General features: G+C 40.7%; 1 protein-coding gene across 5 annotated transcripts in view; it reads left to right on the top strand.

Annotated features, from left to right (window-relative positions):
• The window catches only part of Glrb (glycine receptor beta), an 83,119-nt gene that overhangs the window by 15,049 nt on the left and 45,750 nt on the right, over positions 1 to 22,320 (top strand). The window lies entirely within an intron of this gene.

Here is a 22,320-nt window from a genome sequence, read left to right as displayed (position 1 = left end):
TAGGTTGATTCCATATCTTAGCTACTCAGGATAGGTTTTGCTATAAAAGTTTTCTGGAACTCTCTAAAGAAATGGCCAATTGGTGATAGTGCTATGAATTAGGACCAAAAACTTTAATGTACCAAGTTCTAAATAGTAGTTGGTAATTGAGTGTTTTTCCTTTCTGCAAACCTGAGGCAGAGTCCCATCTGTCCCCTGTGGTGGTGGAGCACACAGCAGGGTGGCATCTGATTCCCTTTGGGAGAGCCAAGTCAGGTAGAGACTGTAGCCTAGAAGCAGGGGACCCAAAGGAAAGGGGGGAATGGGGAGATGCCCATGCCAGGGAGGTACATTCTTGAGTAATTTATGTGACTCAGGTGTGGACTACAGAAGAGAGAACTAGGCCCTGTCAGAGAACAAAGCTCAGGGAAGAAACGCCAGGTTGGAGTGTAAAATGAAGGTGCTTTGTCCGGAAGGGTCCAGCAGGGAAGGCGAACCTTTTAGAGCTCTCAGTGGTGCAAACAGCCCACTGTGTCACACTTTTCGAAGGTTTACCACCACCAGCCCGGAGGGAGGTGACACTTCTGCAAAACAGGCTGCAGTGAGCCTGCTCTGAGGGTTGGGATCCTGAGCTGACAGCCAGAGAAAAGCCAGGATCTTCCCCAGGTGACTGAAACAGGACTTTCCAAGGGGAGATTTAGAGAGAACCCCAAGACACTGTGAACTTGTCAGACAGGGAGCAGAGCAAAGCCCAGTAGAAAGCCCAGTTCTTACTTGCACAACAAGCTCATCTTTGATCCCCACCGGACTGCATGACCTCCCATGGAGGAACAGCTCACTGAGGTGCTGAGTGTGTCTGGGGAAGTTCTGCTGTCTGGAGGTGGCTGGAAGCCTGACATTTGCCTTCTGCACAGAGCAGCTTTGGGTGGGCACGTTAAAGGGAGAATTTATTCCTAAGTCCGGAGAGCCCAGCTTATCCAGCAGAAGATCTGGTGTGGGCTGAAAAGGACTTACTTTTATCCCTTCTGTTAGGGGCTCTTGCACTCTGGACTTCCTACTGGCTGCCCTGTGCTCTGGAGGGAGGTGTGTGGAGCTTTGCTCTCCTTGTCCAGAGGTGTGGGCTGTGGCCACCTTAAGGAAGGCCATTCTGCACTACAAATAACCTCACCCTAAGAGCTCATGTAAAGAGAAGCTGTAAGAAGCAGTGAGAGAGCAGCATGAGGCATCTGAGGTGGCCTTCTTTCCTTGGTTCCTTAGGCTCTGGACAGATCTGGAGTCACCTTTCCCTTGGTGGCCCTCAGGCTCTTCCTTGCAGGCCTGTAGAGCAGAGGTGCCTCATTCCTGTGCTCAATGTCTGCTCTGGCTCTTACTAATTCCTTTTTGTAAAGTTCAGGGTTGGAGTGGTGAGCAAAATTGAGTGAAGGTAGTTTTTAGAGAGCCATGGAATTTAGAGCATGGGTCTGGAAACTAAGACAAATGAGTCCGTGTATCTCGGGTGTTTAAGTGAGAAGTTAGGATATTCTGTACATTTGCTTAATGGAGTCTCATACTGATAACTTTCAACCAGCTGGGATTCAGTGGTTCTTCTGACTTTTGGAACATAAATTTCTCTTCTTCTTCATGAGACACACGTATTTCTCACATAGAGGTTAGTTACTGTAAGCTCTTACACTGCCTTGTTTAACATGGAAGCAGGCTCTTGTGCAGAGGTGACATTCTAGGATTGGGCACATTTTGGGCACATTTTGTGTCTGAAGCCACCCTCCGGTCAGTGGGCAACCAAGATTCAGTTAATCTCTCTCCAGAATTCAGAGTTTAATCCGCAAGTCAAAGGAGCTTTTTTTTTTTTTCTTACTCAATGAAAAGGAAATCTTGTTTTTGGTGTATACTTTAGGAAGTCGCCCAAAGATATGGGAATGGTTTAAAATTAGTATAAACCCATAGAGGAAAAATGTATAATGATGATGTTTGGTTTAAAGAACGATAATAAACATCTATACACTCAGCCTAACAATCAGAACATTACTATTGTAATTTTAATTGGAGACACACAGTAATTTACACAGTTGGTGTCTGTTGCTGTTTTGTTAACAGATTCTGATGAGCAGGTGGTGTCAAAATATGCCTGCCTGATTTTTTTCCACTTTCTTTATAGTTGAGATGTAACATTTAGCAAGGAACAGTATGCAGATTGAGGTGGTATAAGCAACTCAGTGGCTACGTGTAGTTCATGAATCTCCTGCTCAGTGACACAGACAATTTTTAGTACTCTAGAAATAGCCTCAAAACCACGTCCTTATATCTCTTTTGAAAGGATAATAATCATTTTTCATTTTTATTGCCTTACATCGGTCTTGCCTGTTCCTGACCTTTATGTGGAAGGACAGCAACAGATATACTTTCTTTTCCCCCAATTTGTATTAGTACATATTTGCAGTTCACAGTGATTGCATTCTTCACAGTAAGTGAGTCCATGCACATAACATACCTCAATTATTTTACATGCTCTTCCCCCTTCCTCTTTCTTGTTTCCCTTCCCATTTGCAAAATACCTATTTACCATTATTTATTATTCATTTTGCTCTTTATTTATAGCTGGGTTTCTCATGTAAGAAAAACCATGTGATATTAAAGCTTATGAAACTGATTTATTTCGCTTAACATTATGATCTCAAGATGAACCCATTTTCCTCCAGATGACTCAAGCTTGTCTTTTTATGGCAGAATGGTATTCCACCATATATAACTACTCATTTTCTTCATCCTTTCACCTGTTCATGGACGTGTAGGCTGCTTTCAAGATTTAGTAACTGTGAATTCTGCTGCCATAAACATGGCTGTGCATATGTCAGTGTAATACAGTCTCTTTAATTCCTTTGGGAAGATACCTAGAAGGGAGAGAGCTGGCTCAAATAGAATTTCTAGTTGTATTTTCCCGAGGAATCTCCATAGTGATTTCCATAACAGTTGTGCTACTTATCTTCCCACCAACGATTGAGCAGGGTCCCTTTTTCCCCACAGCCTCCCCAGCACTGGCCACTCAGTACCGTATCTGTGAGTCTTCATCGGTGCTCTGAATGGAGTGATGGATTCTGCTCGCCTATGGCTGTGTCATCCTTTGTTGTGAACTTACTACCATGTTTATCCATTTTACTGTCACATGCAAAGCTCCAGGTTTAGGAGAGGGCTTTCCATGCTAAGACAGTTGCAATAGGACAGGTGTGTCAGTCCTGAGATCTCTAAGTCTCTTTGAGTTCAGCAGATAGAGCTTTGCTTTTGTAAGAACAGCAGAGGCTGGAAGGAAGCGAGGGTCAGAGAGTGGATGAAAAGGCGGTGGGCTGGGGAGATTCTCTTTGGACCCATGAATGAGAATTTACTCCACTTCCAGTGATTGTTTACCTTTGAGGGCATGAGAAATTTGGGGTCCTGCGGTCCGGGTCAGTTGGTCACCATTTAGGTCAGAATGGTCACTGGAGAGGAGTAAACAGTTTAGCCACTCACTGATGAGTCGTAGGTGAGTTGGAGGTCTGTGTCCAGGCAGCAGTACAAGGGGAATCAGAGGATCTTGTCCAGGATGTTTAGCTCTGTTTGTTTCTTTGTTAGTGAAGTCCTCCATGTGACACTAAAGAATGGGGTTTTTCATAACCTTGAGGGGTATTCAGGAGCTCAGGTGGGGTTCAGCTGTCACCACATGACTGACTACTGGTGAGTGTTCAGTGTCTTCAGATTGGGCTTCTGTGATTAAAGTGCTCATTAACACTGTCCATACGCTTCCCTGGGCAGAGCATTTCTAGCTGTCGGGTGTCATACACTGCAGAGGAAAACTTTTATATTGTGAGGTGAACAACTTCAGAAGATATGGATGGTTTTCCAGTTACGCTACCATTAGTGGTGAGTGAATGTGCCCCTGACTGCTCAACCTCATCAAAACTTGACAGTTTTGAAGTCATTTTAATCTTAGCCATCTGGTTTGCATGTCGTGAGATCAGATTGTGGTTTTAATTTTAACTTCCTGGATGATTAATGTTGCTGACATCTTGCTCTATGTATACTGAACCTTTGGCTGTCCCCTTTTGCAAAGTGATTTTTCAAGCATTTGTACTCTATAAAAATTGTGTTTTTTTATTGATAGGAGCTCTTTATACAGCATGTGGTAAATCCAATTTTTTTCTTAATATATGCACAGCCATGAATTGCTTAATGATGAGGACCTGTTCTTAGCTAATTTCTTCATTGTGTGAAAATCATAGCAAATCCTTAACACACATGTGGGCCTTCCTGCAGGCTGGGAACTGTGTGACTCAGAGAACATGGGCAGAGGTGTGAAGGCCCTGACCACCTGCTCACAGCCCTGGCTTCGGAAACACCAGGCTCCTAGGCTGCCCTGCATTTATAGAAAAATAGATCTTCTTCCTCAGTAACAGATGAGCTTCAGCTTACTGTGACACTTTTACCTTACACACTTTTATTTTCTTTTACTCTGACTTTTTTCATCATTACATCTTGCTTGAAAACATGGCACAGCTTTAGAAGCAAAGTCCCTTTACTCTATCAGCCTGTTTTTCCTATTTTTACAATCTATTTTTTTTTTTTTTTAATTAAGAACTAAATCATAAGCACACAGAGTAGCCCAGGCCTCTCCTGGGCCAGGATCATAGCATTACTACCCTCCTCCTCCACATCCTGGCCTTCAGAAAGGTCTGCAGAGACAATGCCTGGGGCTGTCACCTCCTGTGACCTGTGTGGCCTTCTCCAGAGACCTCCTGAAGGCTCATCTCAGGCCAAATTTACAGTTATTCTTTCTAGCAAGTAGGGGAGTACACTTCAAAGTAGAAAGTGTATGGCATCATTGCAAATAAGGAGGAAAGTGTTACCCAAAGGCATTACAACATGGCAATGTGTTAGGTGACAGAAAAATTTTCATCTCCCTTCTGATCATAGAGGCCACCATCATATATGTGGTCTGGTGATATGCCCATGGGTGGCACGGGAGTGTAGTAAAATCTCCATTCCTTGATGCATATTTTTTTAATCTATTTAACAGTGTTTTGAAGGGATTGGCCCTGCATATTCTTGAGTTTCACCTACAAGGATTCAACCAACCATAAATCAAAATACATGGGAGGAAATCATGTTTGTACTGAGCATGTGCAATTTTTTCAGTCATCACCAAACAATACAACACAACAGCTATTTGCATAGCATATTGTATTAGGCATTAAACTTAATGTAGAGATTAAACATGGGGGGATTATGTGGGCTATATGAAAATACTAACAGATTTCATTTAAGATATATTGCATATAGTTTTGTGATATTGAAGCTCCTATTGATATTTATTACATATATTTTTGTGATATTTAAAATACAACACAATATCCTATACTTTTTATTTTAGAGTTTTCTGCAAGAACTTGTAGTTGGAGGGACAGATATACAGAAACATTGTTGTCAGTTAGCATGAAGCTTTTAAGTAAAGAACCAGCTGTCTCTGACACTCTTCTGCTGAGCAGTCTGCCTTCTTAACTGTCCTGCCTTTGTTTCTCTTCCTCTCCCATGGAAGACTAACCCCTCTCACAGGAGAACCTGAAACAGGGCTTCAGGTTTTCAAGTTTCTCCTTCCACAGGGTCTTCTGTAATGCACTCAGGTTTTAAGAGAAAGCCCCTCAACACAACACACCCCTCTAGTTCTTATTTTTTATGCTGCTTTAAAAAAGAAAAAACTAGCTCCCCAGGAATTAAACTTTTCTTTCTATTTCATGGGAGAAGAATGGATAAACAAGGAGACCCATTTTAATTTTCTAATTTCAAAAGTTGAAATTCTTAGGAGCTGTCTTCCGTGATGTTTCATCTTGATGGAGCTTACTGTTTATTTCTTCATGTGCCAAATTCTTAGAAGACAGCCAAAAATTCAGATTATGTTCCCAAGTAAGAGCTTTGCAAATGGCTCAGATAATAAGCCAATTGTTTCAGTTAAAATAGAGTGAGCTCAGTTTTGACTGATGTTTTTCTTTACTAAACTGAGCAGTAACTTGAAAAGTCATTGTTGTTGTAGGTGTCACTATCCAGTGAGGAAGGTTTGAAGGAAGAATTGTACTAGGGATTATTTGCTAAGTTTTTTGTTGTGATAAGTACACAAGTGAAACCTGTCCTGTTAATGTTTGTGATACAGAATTGTTCACCAGGGGCCGGATATGGAGGATTACTTGTCTTTTGTGGATGAGACTCTATGCCACCTCCACAGCAGTCTTTCCTGTCTCCCCTCACCCTGACAGCCACTGTTGTACTGTCTGTTTCTGCTAGGCTGAGGACGTAGCTCCTATGTGTAACTGGAATCATACTGTGTCTGCGTTCTGTAACCATCTGATTTTGCTGAGCATAATGACCTCAAGAGTTGCCCATCTTCTCTCAGATGGTGAGGTTTTCTTTGTTTCCAAGGCAGAACAATACTCTGTTGCATGCTGTATCAGTTTCCTGACTCACTCCCCAGTGGTAGACACATGGGGTTTCCCTGTCTTCCTGTTGTGAGTATTGACAGTGCCTCTGAGAGTGTTAATATCACTTTGAGATTATTTCAGTTCGTTGGGATAAAGCCCTGAATCGGGATTGCTGATGATACGTGCATTAGCTCTATTTTTAAGTTTTTGAGGAAAAAAGTCTCCATCAGTGTCCTTTTATAGATGTGCTAAACATTGGCATGTCTTTCCAGAAGATTCTGGTTAAATCTTTGGCCCATTCTTTAAAAACAGGTTAGAAGGCTTTTGAGTTTTATTATTGTAAGAGTCCTTCATGTCCTTTGGAAATTAACGTCTTATCAGATTAAGAGTTTGCAGGGATTTACTTAGGTTCCATAGGCTGCCTTTGCAACTTTTTGATCATTTTCTTTGCTGTGCAAAAACTGTCAAGTTCAACATGGTTCCACGTGTCTGTTTTAACTTTTGTCACCTATGCTTCTAATGTTCTGTCCATGGAACCATTGCTGGGATAAAAGCTACAGAGACTTGCTGTTCTGTTTGCTTCTCCAGCTTTTACACTTTGGGGTCTTATGATTAAGCCTTTGGTTGCATTTTGGCTGACCATTGTGTGGTATAAAGCCCTGTGTCCTCCTTCTCTTTGTAGGTAAGTGTCTTTTGCAGCCCTCGTTAGAAAAGAGATGGAGCAGGTTCAGTGGACCTGGGTTTACCACTGTGCTTTCTTTGCTGTTCTGTGGGTCTACATGTTTATATGTCAGAACTGTACTTTTAATTTCTATAGCTTTTCTGATTTCAAAATCAGAGCATGCAATGTCACCAGTAGTGTTTTTTCTTAAAAGTATTTTGACTATATTATGGGTCCATATGAACTCCAGAATTTTTTTTTGAATTTCTGTGTTTTCATTGGGATTTTGACTGAAATGATGCTGAATCTGTAGATACCCTTGAGGAGTATAGACATTTAAATGATATTAAATCTTATAACCCAGAAACATTCTATATGTTTCTACTTGTTTGTTTGGTTTCTTTTATCAATTTTTACATAATATTACAGTGTAAGATTTTATTAAAGAAAGACATTATAATATGTACATTTAACCACTCCCCAAGATGACAGTAAACTACGTAAACTGCAAACATGTACAAATAAAAAAATAATTTGAAATGAGCAAGCATTTTTTGTAAAATAATGAATATATAGAAGATTATGATGTTCCAAATTCATAAAGAAATAATTAAACTGTGTTCATTCTTACACCTTACTAAAAGACTTTTATGACCTTGATGTTACTGTGAAGCATTTTATTTTTCTTTGCTGTTTGAAATGGGTTGTTTTCCAAAATTACATTTCAGAGTTTTAGAGTTCTTTGATAATGGATAGAAAAAGATCCCACTTTTGTATTGGTTTTGTATTCAGCAGCTCTAATGAATTTATCAATTGTAACTCTGCGTGTGTGTGTGTGTGTGTGTGTGTGTGTGTGTGTGTGTTTAGTTTTTAGGGGATCATGTAGATGATATCCCATGACGGACTGACGGACACACTCACTGTCTATTTTCTTGTCTAAATCCTCTGGCTAGCACTTTTAGTAGTATATTGAATAGAAATGCTGAGAGTAGGTTCCTTGCTTTGTTTTTTTAATTTAGTATAGAAACTTTCATTATTTATAATGACTTTTTTATTTAGAACTTATATTCTGCTGAGTAAAATTTCCCCCTACTCCTAGTTTGTTGACTATTTTTAATCATGAAAGACTGTTAAAGTTTATGAAATTCTTTTTGATGATATTTTATCCATCTTTCTGCTGATATGTGTGCTGTATAATGTTACTGATTTTCATGTGTTAAATTACTTTGTGTCCCAGAGATAAGCACTGCTTGGTCATAGTGTATGATCTTTTAAAGGTGCTATTCAGTTTGATTTGCTAGCATTTTGTGAAGGATTATTCTTCTGTCCTCACCAGGATTGTTGCCTACAATTTTCCTTTTTTGTGATTCCTTTTCCTGGCCTTAGGATCAGGGTCATGCTGTCCTCATAAGGACTTTGAAAGTGTTCCGTCCTTTTGAGTGTTTTGGAAGAGCTTGACAGGGTTTGGTTTTAATTCATTTTTAAATGTTTCAGAGTATTTGCCAGTAAAAACTCTCTCTCTTCCTGGAATATTCCTTGTTGGGAGAGATTTGGATTACTGTTGCAGTCTTCTTGCTGGTTGCAGATCCGTTGAAATGTTGCTTCTTCACGATTCAGGCATGCTTTGTGAGCATCTAGTGGGTCATGGTATCTCCATGTATGTCCTTTGTCATTAGTTGCTATGTCTCTTCTTTCATTTTTTATTTTATTTTTAAAATTTCACTTTTTCTTTTTTATTCTATTCAGTGTTTTGCAGTTTTGTTTATATTTTTGAAAACTTTTGTTAATGTTTTCTATTTTTTAGTCACCATTTCTTTTCTTCTGCTGAGTTGTTATTATCTACTTTCTGCTAATGTTTTTTTTAACTCCTTCTCTAGGTATAAAATGGAACTGCATATTTGAGATCCTTATTTTTTTAATATAGGCATTTTCCACTCCAGAACATTTTTTTGCTGTTTTTAGCACTGCAGCTTTGCTGTGTTTTCTGTTTGGCCTTTAGTTTCTTTGTGGGTCGAGATGGTCCATCTCCCTCTGTCTGGTCCTCTGCAGAAGGTTTTATTTCAGCATCTGAGTTGCTTCTCTCAGGAAAGCTTCTGTATTTTGCTGCTTACTAATCCTCCATCTTTAGCTCCACCTGCATCAAAATATTTTCTAATTATCATTTTAAGGATTTTTTTGGACATACTGTTCAAAAATGTTCAATTTGCAGTATTTATGAATTTTCTAGTTTTCCTTTAACTAGCAATTTCAAGTTTCATTCCTCTGTCTTTGGAACAGACGTGTGATTTGAGGCCAGTTTTGCCAAGACTCCCTCCCTCGCTCCCTCCTGACCTCCCTGCTGGCTCTCTTCCTCTCTTGTCTTCCTTCTTTTCTCCTTCTTTCCTTCTATTTTTGAGTCTGCAGAATCCATCTTGTAGGATGCTCCATATAAACTTGAAAAGAATGTGTGTCCTGCTACTACTCAGTAAACTGCTCTGTGTTTATTATGTGTATTTAGTCTGCAGAATAAAGCCTGTTATTCCTTTGTGGATTTTTTAATGTCTATTTACCCATCATTGAATGTGGAGTCTTGGGTTCTTGTACTATTATTGTTCTACTGTTACTTCCTTCAGTTCAGTCAGTGGTTCTTTATGTATTTACATATTTTTGTGTTGGATACATATCCACTTGTTATTGCTGCATCTTTCATCATTATGTAGGGTCTTTGTCTTTTGTGTTAGTTTGTGACTCAAAGTCTGTTTTTTTTTTATATAAATGCTTCTGCTTTGTTTTGGTTTCCATTTACATGGGGGAACATTCTCCATCTTACCACTTTGAGCCTATTCATGTCCTTAGAACTAACATTGGCTTCTTATAGAAAGCACATAATTTGAGTTTTATAAAAATGATTTCATTCAGCCACTGTTTATTTCTGATTGAGAAATGTAATCAATGTGCATAAATTTAAGAATTGGTCAACAAGGAAGGATTTACCATCATTAGGTTTTAAAGTTGTGTTGTCTTAGTTCTTCTGTCCCGTTTATACCTATTTTATTTGCAGTCATCTTGTGTGTATGTGTGCCTGTGCATGATTTTTATATGCTTTGATTCCTTTTTTTCTATGTGGCCTTGTAGGTATTTTCTGTCATTATCATTGAGCTTAGAAAAATATTGTAATTATCAGTCTGCCTTAAACTGATGTCTTAATCATATATAATACTCTGAAATTTATTTTCTACCTTCAGAAAAAGGGTCAGAATTAAATTATAGCATCATTTATTGGTAACTGTTAGAGAATTGATTCTCTGGTGTTTATATCTAAATTGTCCCCCAAAGCCTCATGTGCTCACACATGGGGCCTTCGGAAGGTGAGTGGATTATAAGGGATTGTATTTATTTTAATACAATTATATTTGCATGATTTTCTGACACTATTAAGTAGCTCAGTGCTATGTACTGTGCACACTATTTACACGACTACCCAAGGTCTCCATGATTCAGGCAAAGCTCTTGTGCAAATTCTCAGCCCTCACAAATATATGAGCCAATTCCCCCAGCAAATCCTATCATGTATAGATGCAGAAATGCCCATAGGTGTAAGGGTGGGTATATAGACAAAGACGATACAGAGACATAGAGATAACATACATCCTATTGTTTCTGTCTTCCTACAGAACACCAGCTAGTAGAGTACATCTCTGTTTTCTTGAGATTGTCTTCTACATGTGTATGATTCTTTGCACTTCCTGCATCTGGATATCCAATTCCTTCTCCAGTTATTCTAGCCAGCATTTCTTAACATAAGCTCTGAGTCCTTTCTTCTGCTGGGAGTCCCACAGACATGAAAGTATCTACTTAATACAGTCTGTAAGAAAGGAAACAACAAAGCATTTTACCTGCTATCTACTCTCCATTCAGTACCACAGTTCTGATATCCAGTGTGTGTGTGTGTGTGTGTGTGTGTGTGTGTGTGTGTGTGTCCTCAGTACCAGCTGTCTATTTACTTGTCCCTGAGACATAATACCTAACACTGACAGTGTTAAAGGAGAGGTTTATTTTAGCTCTGTGGTTTAGAGGTTTCAGCCCCTGCCTCGCTTGCTCCAAGGCAGGGTGGCCTGGCAGGGGGGAAGCAGTCCATGGCAGGGCAGCCGGAAGCAGAGAAATCAAGGGAGGAGCCAAGGAGAGATAGGCCCAGCCACACCCCCAGTGGTCCTGCTCTTCTGCCCAGACCCCATCTCCTACGCAGCAAGTTAATTAACTATAAGCCCTTGTAATCCTCTCACCTTCCTAAGGCCCCACGTGTGAGCGCATGAGGCTTTGGGGGGCAACTTAGATATAAACTGTAACATTAGAGAATCAATTCTCTAGCAGTTACCAATAAATGATGCTGTAATTCCGCCCCTTAGAGGTAGTGTCTAAGCCTACAACTTGAATGCTATCTTTCACTCCTAATTTCAGATGCTTCTTGTGAGTCCTAGGTTGTGACCCATATTTCTGATTGACCTACAATAATTTACAATTCCTTTCATTTGCTTCTTGAGTTTGACTGATTTCCTAAAGCAGGTCTGGGAACTCAAGGGAGCGCTGTAATTCATTTACTCGTTCAGTGCATGGGAACATTACTGGCCCTGTGAGGGAGCAGCCACGTGAGAGTGCTGTCCAGAGCAGGACACACGGGCAGCAGCGGGGAGCTCCATTCTCCTGCCCCGAGGCACACACCCTCCAGAATCCTCCACATGTTCTGCTAACTAACACTTGGAGTTTTCACAGTGTCAGTGTGGCTGATGAAATCACTTGTTAATGGCAATCTTGGCAATCTTCAGCCTTTCTGCCCGCCCAGCATTTGGGAGCAGGCTGCAGCTGCAAGCCCAGTATCAAGATGTTGTAGGAAGCCCCTAATTTTCCTTCACTATTTCATTCATTTTTATTTTTAGGCCCCTGACTGAACTAAATAATTTTAAGGGATCTGCATTTGAGTTGGTTGTTTCTTTCTTCTGGTTATTCTAATGTGCTCTTACATGTCTCTGTTGGGTTTCCAGTTCAATTATTAATTATTTAGTTCCAGGATTTCTGTTTTTTCATTTTATGAATTTCTCAACTCTGTTGATATTCTGACTTAATGCTTTGTTTTTCTGAGCTCACCAAGCACCTGTGGGATGTTCATTCCAAATTTTCTGTCAGATCATTCATGCAGTTCCGTTTTATTAGGGTTGGTTCTGGAGTTTTGTTCCTTTTTATGGATTTCACTTATTTGTTTATTCATTTTCCAAGAATCTGTTGGTATCTGTGCAGCAGAAAACACTGCTACCTCTCCCTGTCCTCATGTACTGAATCATATAAGAGAAAACTTGTACCAAACAGGACAGATGTTTGTGGGTCTCTGAAACCTTCAACCTAGCACAAATCTCTTCTTTTCCTAGTGGCCCCTTAAAGTGAGTCACATCCTGCCTGCCCTCTGAGATGGAGGGATCAGAAGCCAGCACCTCCCCAGCACCTCTGGTAGTTCTTGGAATCAACTCAGTGCCTCTTCACATATAACTGGGGAGTCACTGGTTTAACTTACTTTATTGAGAGGATTTTCAGTGAGTCCTTCACACTTGATCATACTACCACTGGGTTCTGTGTGACTTGCAGGGGCTTTAATCATGCAGATCTCATCTGTGCTTAAAGACAAATGAGATTACAATCAGTTCCTTGGGCAGCACCATAAAAAAATCAGTATGTTAAATGTGCAACCCAGCTGTTTCCCACCTCAGGGCAGAGCTGGGAGCTGGAGCTTACTTTTGCCTTGATTTGTGCTAAGCTATAGGGTAAGTGCTTTCCTGACAGTGCCAACTGCTGCTTATTTGTGTATGTGTGTGAGTGTGTGTGCATGTGTGTGTGTAGCCTGCAGGGCACATGTGTATAATGGACTGAATCAGTTTTCCAAGATAAAGGAGACAGAAATCAGTCAGTCAGTAACTGGAAAACTTCGTTCCCAAGAAATATGGCCCAGCTCCTTTGGCTCTCAGGGAGAGGTGGGAACTGGGGATCCCCTGATCTCATTGTGCTGTGCTGGTGCGAGGGTTCTCCTATGAGGGGGGTCCTGCTGTGTCCTACTGGTTCAGTGTGGCTGATGTCAAATTTTCTGGACAAACTGTAAAATTATTCTCAGAGACCACTGATCCATGGGTTGCTGTTGCATTTGAGTGTCCATGGAGGGAAGCAGCACCCTCTGTTCCCTGGTCACCTTCTGGCTGAGGTCTCTTGTCACTGGTCCTCCCGTCCATCCCAATTTGGCTGCTGCATCTTTCTCAGCCGGGACGGAGTTCCCTTATTAAGTCTCATGGGAAGTCTTACTGTCTATCTTAACCTCTCAGTGTATTTTGGCCATTTTAACCAACACTTCCGTGCAGTACTGTTTTTCACTGAGTTGTTTCAAGAATCATACTGTTGGATTTGCCCCTTTTTCCCTCCCTTTTCTTTATTCTTTGTCTCAGTTGTTAGCTTATCTTGCCATGGAATTAATCACATTTCAGTTCTGTCTATTTAGCTTTGTAAACTGCTTTTGAAATAAACCATTTTATGCCATTGGCACCACTCAAGGAGATTTTTTGTTTTCCTAAATACTGCATGGCATCCCAAACTTACTGAATTTGAAGGAGGGGCTGTGGGACTACAGATGAATACTTTGCAGAGGTCCTCAGCCAAAACTATTTACAGCTAGATAGAGAATCACTAGACAAGTTCATCAGAACCTGTAGTTTTAAATCCTGGATTTATGTAAGAATAATGAACACATCTATTTAACTCCTAAATGCATAAACAGTAGATGGTAATATGCATGATACATGTAGTAAATACTCAAAATTGCTAAATGAAATAAGGAGTGGTTGAGAATAAAAGAAGTCAAGCATTTTTTTTTTTTAGTTGCATAGAAGTTCAGTATTTTTGTCAGATTTTTCTATTATTCTTAAAGGAATGAGTGTATTTGTCAACTTTCTGCTGCTACAACAAAATAAGTCCGATTACTTTGTTTTACGGGGTTTTTTTTGTAGGTCACGGTGTTTGAAGCTGAAGGTGTGGGATTAAGCAGCCTTATCCATTGGGCCTCTGGTGAAGGCCGTTTGGCTGCCTCACATCATGGCCAATGTCATCAGGGCAGCAGCACACGCCCTTGCAAGAGTGATATGAGACAAAGTAGAAGTTGGAGGCCCAGGATCAGGAAGCCTTGCTTTCTCATGCTAAGCTCTTTATTATAGAGTGGCCAGGTTCCTTCTTTTATGAGAGCCAACTCATTTAACAAGATCAGCATCAATCCCTGCTGACGTCAGTGCCCCTAGGACCTAATGGCTTTCCACCTGACTGACGTCCCCAAGGGCTCTTCAAGTCCTGTCCTCCCTCCCATTGCCACACTGAGGACGAAGCCTCCAGCACACAGACCTTTTGGTGGTGGCAGTGGGCTGTTCTCAAACCACGTCTAAACCACGATGCTCCATGTTTAGCTGGTTTTATAGGCTGAGTTCTCTCCTGTGACAGGCTCTGAGATGAGGATTTGCATGAAGACAGATGAGAATTTGCATGAAGAAAGGGATTGTTTGAAGAGCAGTGACTTGTAAGGGCCAGCACAGTGCTTTTAAACACAGGTTCCATGCACTTATGGCTGGGTCATCAGCTCTTCCCTGGGGGAGCTCTGAAGCAGGGCTGCTTCTCCAGTAAAGTTGCAGTAAGTAGAAAGGAACCCGGATACCTTTGCATCTGCGTTTCAGGATTACTGAATTTGGGTAGCCTGGAGGGCAAACAGCTTTCCTTCAACTGTGGGGCCTTCTGAAAGAGACTTAGCTCAAAACATTAAGCATTCCGTTCCTGGTGTACCTTTGCTTCTGAAGGGTGATCTTTGAGGTGGGGTGCTGCGGCTCCCACCTAGCTTGCATCAGATTGGCAGCTGAGGGGGATGTCTTGGTGGCCGAAGTACTGTGAAGCTCACTCAGGGAGGGCTTCATCATACGGGCAGCTTGTGGCCCATCTGGAGGAGGACCACAGTTTGCTGAATTTTAGGTTGTCAGTATACTTGTCCTGACTTTGAAAGTCTGTGTGTGTGATTTTTCTCACACATATTTTTGTTGGCCAGGAGGGAACTGTTTTCTGTGGATGCGAAGTGTGGACAGTTGGGAGGAAATAAACACTTTTGCAGTCAGCGACAGGTTTAGAAGCACTGCTGTGGATCCTTATTTGCTGAGTGAGGATATAATCTTGCTGTGCATGCTATGGAAAGTAATTGCATAGTAAACCTGTTTTGATTGAGTTCTAAATGTAGGTTTTTATGTCCTGGAGGTTTGCATCTCACGAGGCAGTGAGACTGTATGTTGAAACTATTCAAGAAACATCAGACATATTGAGACTATATAACATTTTGGTGAATAGTGATAACTAGAGGTAGGGAGATGTGTATTTTACACTGTTTGAGAACCACACCAGTATAGGGGTCCTGCCTCTGTCACAGTCCCCATTGAATGCATAATATGATTTTGACCAAGTGACTAAGGGTAGACTTCAGTGAAATCTGAAAACTGCCCGTATGCAAAATCCAGCATCTCTCCCAGTAGATACTTCTGCTTTATTTATGGGCTATAGATGATGGTGTCATGGCATAACTGGAGATAGAAAAGGTTTGAAAATGTGTCTACAAGTTCCAGTCCTCCCGGCCAGGGGGTAGAGTAAGGTGAAGGTTGTGGCATACAGTTCTTAATTATCATTGTTGGTGGATGAAAAGCCAGCAGACTGCCACACACGTGCACAAAGCCACAGACACCTCCTTGTCAAGCAAATTCAGACGAAACTCAGATAATCATAGTACAGGTGTCTCTCCCTTTCTGTCCTCCTAAGCCCTGTTCACAGCTTAATCCGTGAAACTGTCAGAGGTGATGACACATTCTAGAGAGAAAAATACAAAACAAGAATGTGATAACCCTACAATTATCTGTATTCGTAAATATTACTGATTTAATGAGTTATCTGAATGCTCCAATACGAAGTATTTGTCTGTATCTGAATGTCTGCCTGTCTAATTACCTACCCACCTGCATAAATGCTGTTCTGAATAGATAATGTTCCACTGAACATTTAATAAGTTGACAGGCACAGGCTTGGGGCTGGGTTTTTTCTTTCTTTGTAAACCTTGGCCATAGCATATGATCAGATGTTGCTCCTCTGCAGTTATGGGCTTCTACTTAAGACTGTGGATTTTGGAAACTCAGTGTGATTGGCTCTCCTAAGTCTTTCATCTTCTTTGTTGCCTACTTTTTTTCAAATAAACATTTTATTTTTAACAGTTTTTATTTTAATTCATAAAAAGATTTCCATTTGTAAAGCTCATGTTCCAAGAGTTTCCTTGTACATCATAACCTAGTTTCCCATTATTATTTTTCACTAGGATGTTCCCTCTGTCTTTACAACGGCTAAAGAAGGGCAAACACTGATACATCATTCTAACTAAGTTTAAATATCCTTAGTTTTTGCCTAATATCATTGTACACCCCATTGGGCCATCATCTCCCTTTAGAGTCCTATTGGCCCTTTTTCAGACATTGATGACGACTGCAGTTTTGAAGAGCAGTGGTTGGGTATTTTATAGACAACTCCTCCTCGGTCCCTCTGTTTTCCCTCCTGATTTTTCCCTGGGTTAAATGTTTCCGCAAAGAAGTCTGGAGGAATGAGATGCCATTCTAATCACAGCAAATCAAGGGAGCTGTGACCCTCCCTTGGGGCTGATCTCCGCTGTGTGCTGAGGGTGTAGTTGTCCAGTGTCTCCAGTGTGAACTCACAGTTTTGTCTCCTTTCTCATCCTGAACTCTTTGGAATGATGTCCTTGTGCTGAGTTGCACACGACAGAGTGGGGAGTGGTGCTGCATCCATCTGGGAGCAGAGGCTCTGTACCCAGCACTGGAATGTTTCTATGGCCGCTTCGTTTTCCATGGATTTATTCAGTCATTTCCCTCAGTGAGGACTCATGGGTGTTGGTTGCATGTTGGATTACAGTCTAGTATTGCTTTATTTTATTGCTCAAACTCTTTCAGCTTTGGTCACTGGGGCCTCCCACAGTGTCCCTCCTGTCCCTCAGCTGACATATTCCCAGCCGCATGGGTTGTTTTCTTTTTGTTTCCTTGAATGCTCCTTTATTTTCTGTCCCTGAAAGACAACTGCTGCCTTTTAAAAAATCTTCTCTTCGCCCCTCATCTGATAGGAGAATACCAGCTGCATAAGATTAATGACTAACTTGCTGGGCATGGTGATGGCTCATGTCTGTAATCCCAGGACTCTGAGAGGCTGAAGCAGGGGGATCAAACTTTCAGGCAATTTAGGGACTCAGTGAATCTGTCTCAAAAAAAAAAAAAAAAAAAAAAAAAAAAAAAGTAAACAAGGCTGGAAATGTAGCTTAGTGCCCAGGCCTTGGATTTAATCCCTAGTCACACATACATGGCTAATAAAGTCACTGCTGCTGCTGTCCATGGATGTATTATACTCCTTGATGTAAGTCCTTCCTGAGTCCTGTTACTGTGGTGTCCGGACAGCAAAGCAGGTGTCACCCCTGCAGGAAGCCTCCCACCGCAAGGGTCCTGCAGGCTTTCCTGTGTGTTCTTAAGTGGGAGAAGGACAACCAGCATTCCTGGGGGCTTCCTGCAGGGGCAGCCTCTTCCTCGCTCCGTCCCTCCTTCCTCTCCTTGTTTCTTTGTTTCTTTTTACTTTCTGTCTTTGTACTGGGAATCGAACTCAGGATCTTGCACTTGCCAGGCAACTGCTGTGCCGCTGAACTGATCCCAACCCCAGAGGAGGAGGGTTTCTTAACTTGTGGTCATAGCTCCCGAGCCCTTCAGAAAGATGAACTCCATGCACCTGTCCCAGAGCGGGCATTGTCCTTGTTTGTGCTCAGCAGTGTCTGCCACCTAACAAAGAGGCAGAGTGCCCTGAAGCACAGATGTGCCTCTGCTCTCAGCTGTGCGCTCTGCCCCTCCCTCAGGTCACTGCCGGTACTCACAGTGACAACTGCCACCTCCGTTCAGTTTGGAGAAGGTCTTGAACTTTGATGTTGCCTCGTAACCATGGAAACCAACACAGTTCCTTTGGACTCAGAGAATTTCTGTCTGAGGGAGAAGTGTGAGAGAGTACGGTATGCACACCTGTGTTAAAACGGTCACCAAAGTGTCCTGTAAAATAAGAATATCCCACAGCTTGTAGAAAATTGAATTTCCTCTGTTACAAAGCATTTCTGGAGTTTTCTTTTGGTGCTGGAGAATATTACATCATAGAGCCACACAGCGGGGCACGTTCCTTGCATAGCTTGAGGTATCAGTAATGATGCTGGTTCAAGGTTAGGCAAGTGAACAAAGGGACAAGGGTTGTCCAAGGGCTGTCGCTATGAAGCGTTTTCTCTAGTCATTTGATCACTCTGCCTGAGGGCAATAAGTTATTTTCTTAAATTAATATCACATTTCCAAGAAATAAATCCTACTTTGTAATATACTGGGATTGTTGATAGAGTTCTGGAAATAAAACAGTAGAGTCAGATGGATAACACATAAACTGAGAATCTGGCACAAGCATGTTAATAATGAAGCGTGTGACCTCATTAAAGCCATTTAACCTCTTTCGTGCTTAATAATACTTTACATCAATAATACTTTTCAAGTGACAGAGTTTTACAGATTTATATATATATACCACATAAGAGTTATTCTAGATCTTTGGGAGAAAGTTGAAATCTTCACCTAATTTCTGACATTTTCATCAGGAGAGATCATCTTGGTGTATCTTTGTTTTGGTAATCTGGAAAGAACCCTAAATTCATGCATGTGGATACAAACTGGAATTTAGTTTAAAATTTAAAATGTCTCTGAATTTCTAACGTAAACAGGTAAACCATTGATAGAACATTCATGTCAGGTTACTTATTGAGGAGTCATGAAGACGTACCTTAATGGCACTAACAGGATATAATAACTGTACAATATTTAGTATATTCCTCGTTTGATTTTGAATGAATTTTGTCAATTGACATTGAGTTTTTAGTGTTCACAAGAATTTGTTTTGAATTTTGGGAAGAAATGTAAACATTTAGAGATAGCTAGCTACACCCCTGATAAATGGTAGGCAATTAATGTTCTCTGTACTAATGATTTTTAAAAATGACTTGAAAAACTCATAGAACCCAAGGTAACATACATCTCCCCTAAAACAATATATGTATGTGTTTGTATTAAATAAATATGACAAAAAGCTATTAGTTAGGTCCAGACTCCTTCACTTGACCCCCCAGTCAAGGGTGAAAATAAAAGTGTAAGGTCATTTATGCTGAAGTTCTATATTACTGGATCAGAGCTAAAATGTTTACCCTCCAAGACATTGGGCTTGGAGTAATAACTGCCAATTTCCTTAATAGATTAGCTTTACTTGACATAACAAAAGCCTTAATCTACACACACACACACACAAAAAAAAAAAAAAAAAAAAAAAAAAAAAAAACTGGCCTTAAGTCATTTATTTTTGTATTGCTCTGTCTCCTTGTCACTGGTTTTTAAGGATAATAACTTTGAAGTGAGCAATTCGCTTTTGTATCTTTTGATTCCCCTTTCTTCAGCCCTTTCCTGACTCTGAAACTAAATCTCCCTGCGGGATTCCCAGGAACATTTATTGCATTTCATTGAATTGCAAATAAAACCAGCTAAGACTCAACTGCTGCGAATTTATCCTTCAACCATAGTTAACAAATGATATGTTGAATTTCGTTTCCATGTTGGCTGGCTTATCTCAGTGTGACAATGTAACCAGAAATTGGGGTACCAGGTTCCATTGCATGTTCATGGTGTTGGGCACCCCAGGCCCCACCTGTGGGAGACAAGACTTAGGCCACTCTCTCCACCCCAGTCCACGTTTCATTCTTTCTGGATTTTCCCTCGTATTCCGTCTATTCTGTGGCTTTATACACCTACCACCTGCTCCACTATAATCTGGCTTTTCTCTTCCTCCCCATGGAAAGCTGCTTGCTATGTGCTTAATCTCCAGTCTGTTAACCAAGCGAAAGAGTTCACCAAATAAAAGAATATAATGCATGTGATAGTTGATCCTCTGGTATCTACTCCACACTAGAATATTGATTGGAGCTGATTTTGGTTTTCTTTTTTCCATGTCAGCACTTGATTTGCCAATGTCCATTGCTTGGAATATTAGGGGGACACATACCATTCATGAAAGAGCTTCATGAGAATAGTCACCTCTTCCTCCAGGAAGTGATGACCTGGACCCCTTATCACAGAAGCAGTAGGGCACTGAAACGCACTTCCAAAAGTGGATGGGTGGGAACTGCTTAAATAGATGTGTGCTGAGTACTGATCATGTAATTAGGGCACTACTGACACAGAGAAGCCACAAGTCTCTCAGTGACCACACTACCTGCCTTCAGTCTAGGTGGTGCTCTATGATGAAAAAAGCTTTGAAACTTTCACTAAATGGTGTATTTAACAGTCTGTGTTCATTGGAGTAAGGCTTATTGCTGTAAGGAGATGTGGTTGAAGTAAAATTTTAGAAAAGATGAGTGTTAAGGCAGTCTTGGAGAACAGATTGACATTAGCTAAGTGACAAGGCAGAAGTACAACGCAATACTCAAGAGGAGACTGAGCTTGCAGTAAACACAGAGAGGACACTGCTACTGAGTGAAAGGGCTGGAAATCGGTTTTGATACAGTTTACAGGTAGAAGAAAACAGGCTATAAAGTTTTAAGATATGAAAATTAGTGTTAATTTCTTTATGACATCTTCTCATTGCCTAGAAGAAATGCACTCGAGGGGTTTTATATCAAGAGATGCAATAATTGTAATCCTTAATTGTCTAATGCATGTTTATTTCATAATCAATTCTACTTGTATATAGGTTTGAACACTAATTTGCATTCTAATACCAAATTTTCTCACATTCCCTCATTCTCTTAAAAGTTTCCATCTGTTGATGAGGGATGGCAATTGGCTCTAAGGAGGTTACAGTTTCACTTGCAGTGACACAGAAGATCTTATCACCAGCACTCCAGTCCCCAAAGCTGTGATACTGGAGCAGATACACTGAGAAGCAATTTTAGAAGTCCACATAATCCCCTCTACCTTTGGGGATTTTAGTTAATTGTTTTCTATTTCTTTTATGTTTCACACTCTGAATGATTTGTGGTTGAGAAAGCTGTCTTCATCCAAGAATGGTCTTTTTAGATTTTTCCTGAAGTTCATACTCTCTGTCACATTTCACCGTGGTGATCATCTCCTGTCAGGACTGATCTGCCTGTTAGGAAAGCATCTCTATCTCATTACAAAAACAGGCCTATTGCATATAAGTTTTCTGTACATACATTAATTTATTACAAAATATTTTACCATAGCAGAATATAGTATCGCTAAGATACTCCAGCTACCGTTCTCATCTCTCCTGTGTTCAGCATGGACTTGGTTGTGTTACAGGAAAAGCCAACCAAAGCAACAAAACATTTTCCCTGGACTTCAAGGAATTAATTATCTTTTTTATAAAAGTGTTTTTAATGGCGAGTGTAGTACGACTTATTTTTCCAAGTTTATTAAAATAGCAATGTCCGGCAGGTTTTATTCTTCTAAATAAAGAGCGGGTGGCAGACACTCACCTGGTATTTGTAGAGGAAATGGGTTGCTGTCCTGTAGCATCGTAGAGTGTGTTACCTGTTTCACGGATCTAATGACAGAGAAGTGTGTTTTATCAATTTTCCCCTGCACTCCATATGTAATTCAGTAAACAAAAGATCTCTGTTTCTTAGGAGTACCATTTTATAAACATCAGTATGACTGCTGTATGCTGTCTTAGACATCCTGCTGACTCTATGATTTCACAGGAGCCAGGGTGACAGGCACTGTCCAAGGTGTTCTCTGTCTGTGGGTATCCACCCCTCTTGTGCTCATCTGGATTTTACTTGTAGGCTGCTTCAGGGCAGATAAACTCTCTGCCCCACACTGTGTAACACAAGAGAACCTAGAATGTTCGGGGCAGTGTTTTATGCATTTAGTAAAAGTGAGTGCTGAAGTACCTTTCTCGGTGTTTATTTTTTGTATGAATACATTTTCAGCTTGGAAGATAGTTGCTATTCTTCAGTTACATTTGGAAAAGCCATGTCATAAATGTGAATTTGTCTTCACAAAGCAGTGTTCTCTCCCAGACTGACCTCCGCTTTCTACTGCTTGCTGTTTCTTAATACTGACCATGGACATTTCTTCTTCTTCTTCT

This window comes from Cavia porcellus, unplaced genomic scaffold (assembly GCF_034190915.1).
Source record: "Cavia porcellus strain 051 isolate PalLab524CR breed Dunkin Hartley unplaced genomic scaffold, mCavPor4.1 scaffold_14, whole genome shotgun sequence".
NCBI classification, from domain to species: Eukaryota; Metazoa; Chordata; class Mammalia; order Rodentia; family Caviidae; genus Cavia; species Cavia porcellus.
Note: the sequence above shows the minus strand (reverse complement) of the source record. Positions and strands in the feature narration are given on the sequence as shown.